Source organism: Ostrinia furnacalis, unplaced genomic scaffold, assembly GCF_004193835.3.
Source record: "Ostrinia furnacalis isolate ACB-3 unplaced genomic scaffold, ASM419383v2 OfSCF4632, whole genome shotgun sequence".
NCBI lineage: Eukaryota > Metazoa > Arthropoda > Insecta > Lepidoptera > Crambidae > Ostrinia > Ostrinia furnacalis.
Genome location: NW_021134871.1, coordinates 81,041 through 87,040, shown reverse-complemented (window position 1 = coordinate 87,040; position 6,000 = coordinate 81,041).

Genomic DNA, 6,000 nt, shown 5'->3' with positions numbered 1-6,000 from the left:
ATTACTTAGTTTATTATCAAACAAGTATCTTGGAGGCTCTAGATTTTAATTCGCGTTCGTTGTGAGTGTTATCAAATAATTTAAAGCATTTTTGTATGTCAACTTTAGATTAGCATGGTTCAACGAAATGTTTTTGTATTGATGAATGGTGTTTTTTATTGTATCTATAGCTCGTCAATTTCTTCATTAGAGTATCACGAAATATTTGACTAGTTTCGGCTTCTGACTTAGTCCTTGTGGGTTTCTGATATCAAAAAAAGCTTGTAAAAAGAATCGCTTGTCATATTCTTTATTAAGGCCTCCAGACACCATCAGTAAAAATGTCGTTCTAAAGCTCATAGCAGACTTATCAACTCGGAAAGGGATCAACACCGTATCGCCTTTGGCGAGCTGTCATCGCCTTTCGCGCGCTGTCATCGCCTTTCGCGCGCTGTCATCGTCTTTCGCGCGCTGTCATCGCCTTTCGCGCGCTGTCATCGCCTTTCGCGCTCTGTCATCGTCTTTCGCGCGCTGTCATCGCCTTTCGCGCTCTGTCATCGTCTTTCGCGCGCTGTCATCGTCTTTCGCACGCTGTCATCGCCTTTCGCGCGCTGTCATCGCCTTTCGCGCTCTGTCAATCGCGATGCGAGGCGTTTACGTTATGTGTGCGTTGCATATTAGGTTCTTACTAACTAGGTATATTATTATTCTGTGGTTGCACAAAGAATATTGACCGCCTCGAGTTGCTAGTAGTAGTGAGTTATAATTAGTTATTACATTTTATTATCATTGAGTACTTATCAATCAATATTATAGCACGGAATATTTTGAAACTAGTTGACTTACTTGACTTATGGTCCTATGTCCCCTAGATGGGGCAGAGGGCGTCCACAACAGTCCTCCATCTCGTTCGGTCTTGAGCTTCTCGCTTGATCTCGCTCCAGGTCTTGCCGATCTTCTTCGCCTCGTCCGCTACAGTGCGCCGCCAAATTTGCCTGGGTCGGCCACGTTTGCGTTTACCTTGGGGATTCCAATCCAGAGCCTGCTTAGGGATGTGATCGGGGTCCCTTCGGAGAGTGTGGCCAATCCAGTTACGTAAAATCCTTTCTTAGCCAATGCCTACGTCATAACAGCTACCTGCTTGCCAAATTTTAGCCCGATCCGTCCATGGTTTGGGCTGTGCGTTGATAGATCTCTATGTAAGTCAGTCAGTCAGTCACCTTTGAATTATAATATCAGTAGAAATTTAGTAGGATAGGCCTTGACTAGGCTCGTGGTATAATATTTTAAACTATTATGTTGCATTTTTACTATAATACCGAGCCGAAACGTCGGGAGGGTAAATATTTTATTTACCGTTAAAATAGATATATTGTTGCAATAAATCCCGTGAAGTGATAATTTTATAGGCTCGTGGTGTGCCATAGCCTTATGTAATGTAACCAATCACAATATTTAATGGTGTGTACCGACTGTCAGCACAACAACGGCGTTCACGTAAACTGTCGTATGGGAAACTTGATGTTATTGCTCATTGTTTGGAGAAGACTTGGTAAACACTGAAAGCTGTTTAACTAACTCACTTTTCTTTACAAATCTGTAACTGTAGGTTTAGCGCTTCAGCCTATATAGGAGCGGCACGAAAGGGTTTTTGACGTCATCGAGACTTCAAATGTGCATCAATTTGTATGGTCTGTCTGTCACGTCATATAATACCTCAGGCACTGATTAACGCCCGAATTCACAAACTTTTTTGAGGTCTCACAGTGTGCGTGGACGCACAGGGTGACACACGAACTAATCATCATCATCATCTCAGCCATAGGACGTCCACTGCTGAACATAGGCCTCCCCCAATGCTTTCCATGCTGCTCGGTTGGAAGCGGCCTGCGTCCAGCGCGTTCCTGCTACCTTTATGATGTCGTCGGTCCACCTTGTGGGTGGATGTCCCACACTGCGTTTTACGGTACGCGCCCTTACTCCAGAACCTTGCTGCCCCATCGGACGAACGAACCCCACGAACCAATCACAGAGCTCTATTCAACGCTGAGCGTTCGAAGTGCTGCTTCTCTTAAGCAAACATCGTTTTTGAATTCATTCGTGTTAGTTGTGCGCTAGACGCCTAGACCAGAGTAAATACAAATGAGTAGGTCATCTTCATAGAAACGCCCGAGCGCGGTTTGTATCTGAGCGCGCCAATACGTATGCGGCGCGCACGCACACACTGGCAAAATTTAGCGTTGATTAGCGGTGAGGTGCGCTGAATTTTGTCAGTGTGTGCGTGCGGTAAGTCTACGTCTCTCCTAGAGATCCAAGGTTCTATTTCCAGTGGAAGCATAATCTTTTCGGTTTGGTGGTCTTATGCCCGTTTTCACCATCAATCCCAAATTTTTAAGTGACCCCTATGAAAACAAAATTCCTGTTATGTGTTACCATAGGGCTCACTTAAAAATTAGGGATTGATGGTGAAAACGGGCATTAATCTCACGTTAAACCTAATTCTGTCCCATAACAATAATGTTCAGCATGAGTTTTATTACCATTGTTAATAAAACTCATGCTGAACATTATTGTTGATCTATTTACCTAAGTATTTCAAATCATGTTTAAAATGTATTAGGTCTAAAAGGACCTCACTAACAAAACAAAACCATGTTTGTAAAGTTCAATTAAAAAATATATTATCAGAAAATCAGAAAGGAAAGATTTAGTTTGTGTGATGTTGAAAGTCAAAGTCAAAATTTCTTTATTTGTTTAGACTAATAAATAGTTCTTACAAATCGTCATTTTGCTCTTAAGGAGCCTCTACATGTCTCAAAATCTTTTTACCCTACCAGCACTTCGAGACCAACATTTGGCAAGTGCTGAGAAGAAGCGCCGCAACAAACTCAGTCACCACTGTCTGCCGGTTAATATAAATAAAAACGTTGGACGACGACCTGCCAAATTGCAGTTTTTTAACTGCATTATTGGACATAATTATCCAAAACGAGAGCGGACAGGGCTGGTACAGTCAACTTCATGAAACGGTTCAGAAAGTAAGTTTCCCTGTTACTAAACACTTTGAAGGGAACTGAAAGTCATTTTAGAAAAAACTTAACTTTTAATTTGATAAATATAGGGAATTTAACCGTAAAAATAACAATAACCGGTGCGTTTTGTATGGAATTTGACAGATTTTTGACGTTTGTCAAAGTTAAAGTAAGATGGCGCAACTTAGCCTAAAACTTGTTTTTTTTTTATCCACAACAAGGAAGCACAAAGGAAGCTCTTGGCCTGTATCTCGCCTGATGGTAAGTGATGATCAGGCCGAAGGTGGAAGCGAGCTTCACCCGGAATCCTCAACCACGGAGGTGGGGAGGATTTATAATATTGTGCCTGAGTGTACCTTGCCGAAATCTGAAAACCAAATGGCCAAACAGGTATTTTCGTCCCATCTGCAATTATCCACACGAAGTATTATAGCCTCAATAAAATGAAGTCAATGCCTTTAAATTTAAGGGCATTGACTTGAAAAAAATAATTAAATAAGCCTGTTGCACCACGTTACTATGACCGTAACTTTATAGTTATCGATAACCAGCGTTTTTGTATTGGAGTTTGACAGATTTTTGACGTTTATCAAAGTTAAAATAAGATGGTGCAACCCAGCCTTAGTGTTTCGTGGGTTTCCTCGGGCGATTGATACGATGTTGTTACCTACTACGTAAATAAAATAATCCTTACCTATCTTACTTCATACTTTATTATGAAATAGCTTTTGCCCGCGACTTCACCCGAGTGAAATTTAGTTTGTCACAAATCGTCATAAATTATAGCCTATTAGCTAAGTATGTTATTCTAGGTTATAAACAATAATATTGTAAAGTTTCGTCATAATAAATGTTTCTTTCTTTCTTTCTTTCATCAAAATCCGTAAAGAAATCAATTTTTTTTTGTGTCAAAGCACAAACCACTTTCCCCAAGCAGTTAATGTTAACGATCACCGATAGATGGAGTTATGGAGTGTGACTGAACCGCGGTGTCCAGATTTTTTTTCGCATTACAAAACAGTTTCATCACTGCACTGTAATTATGTAGGCTGAAAGAAAATTTTTTTAGTTTTAAATTTTTGAACGCAAGTGTGAAACACTTGCCTAGAAACTTGATCTAGCTTGGTCCACAGGACAATCCACCACTAGGAACGTACCTGTGGTCCTATAGCTTAGCTCTTAGTATTCATTATTTCAGCCACAAGCCGTCCACTGCTGAACATAGGCCTCCCCCAATATTCTGAGATTAATATTTACTCTTGTTTGGTCAAATCCACCCTTAATCAATGAAGAAACAATAGAACTAAATCACCCATGTTCTAGATAGGTTACATTATTAATATCAATTTTCCAACCGCGTGACGTTAGCGAAATAAAAAAGTTTTATTGCCACAATAAAAAATATAAAAAAGAACCAGGTGTATAATATTTGCTACCTACATTTACCTACTTCTTACAAGTTCATTATCTACGCATAGTTTGTCTGCATAGTAGTTTTTTGTACCTAAAATAAATAAAAATCATGTTCGTTTAAATTATTTAATTGCAATAAATATACTCTATACATAGATATGCAACGTATTGCTTCAGTTAACTTAAGGAACGATATAATAGAGATCAATAAATAATAATTAAGATTTTTGTAGTGTCGATATTTATCATTTAATGGGTATTTCCCACCTTCTCCCGAAGGCACGATCGGGGCAAAATTACACGAAAATTCCCATTTTGCCCCATTCAGGGAAGCCTGTCGGGTTAAGATGGGAAATGCCCTGGGCTCATGGGAAAGAGTCGACGTGAGCGCGATCACACATTTTCACAAAATTTGACAGTGCCGTTAGGCACAATATAAATAAAAAAAATTGATAGTCTGCGCGCACATAAAACATAGGTACACACTGCATTAATGATTAATGTGCTTTTTTCATCGGACTACTAAGCAATATTGTTTTTAAATAAACTCCAAATGTAAAAAATCAATGACCGCTATACTACCAATTTAGAGCCACAATTTTGATTTGTTATTTCCATACCGTATTTGACAGAGCTTACACTGTAGCTCTGTGGATTGAGTAGTATAGTTCTTGCAACTCACGAAGGCGAGAGAGCTTTATGTGTAAGTGTACATGCACATAACCATAGCTGGGCACCGTTAATCAAATAGTTAACTTCGTTAATCGTTAAACCGTTAATAAAAAAATTAACTTCGTTAAACGTTAAAACGTTACATTTCACAAGATTTAACGCAAGTTAACGTTAATCGTTAATCCGTTAACACATGATAATAAAACGAAAAAAATAATTGTATGTATATAAGGTCCAAATAATTTCGAAAGCTTGTTAGGTTGTTAGGGTTCCGTAGTCCTGGCAAGGAACCCTCATAGTTTCGATTTGTCTGTCTGTCTGTCTGTCCGAGGTTTTGCTTGGAAACTATTGGCACTAGGGAGCTGTAATTTTGTAGAGATATGTATATTAATCACGCCGACAAAACGGTAGAGTAAAATTTTGAAAAAAAAATTTACATGTAGGTAAAGTTGGGATGAATTTTTTTTTCATCTTCGACCCCATCGTGTGGGGTATCGTTGGATAGGTCTTTTAAAATGGCTTAGGGGTTCCTAAGACTTTTTTCCATTTAGGGATCTGTTTGCAAATTATTAAAATTTAAAGCGCCAATTTTTGTTCGAGTAGGGCGTCCCCCCCCCCCTCTAAGAACTAAACTGTTGGCTTGAAAAATCTGGAAAAATTCTTGATAATACTGCTATTCATGAACTTTCAAGGAAAACTATAGCGGTTAAGATACATCAATTAGTTTGAGAGTAATAGTCATTTAACTCATGTATTACAAAATTTGTTAACTAGTGAAAATTCCTTAGAAGAAAATATAAAAAGTGACTGTAGATGAAGTAATTGCTTGCTTCTGAAATATACTGTGGTAACGACGGACCACTACGGAACCCTACACTGCGCGTGGCACGACACGCACTTGGCC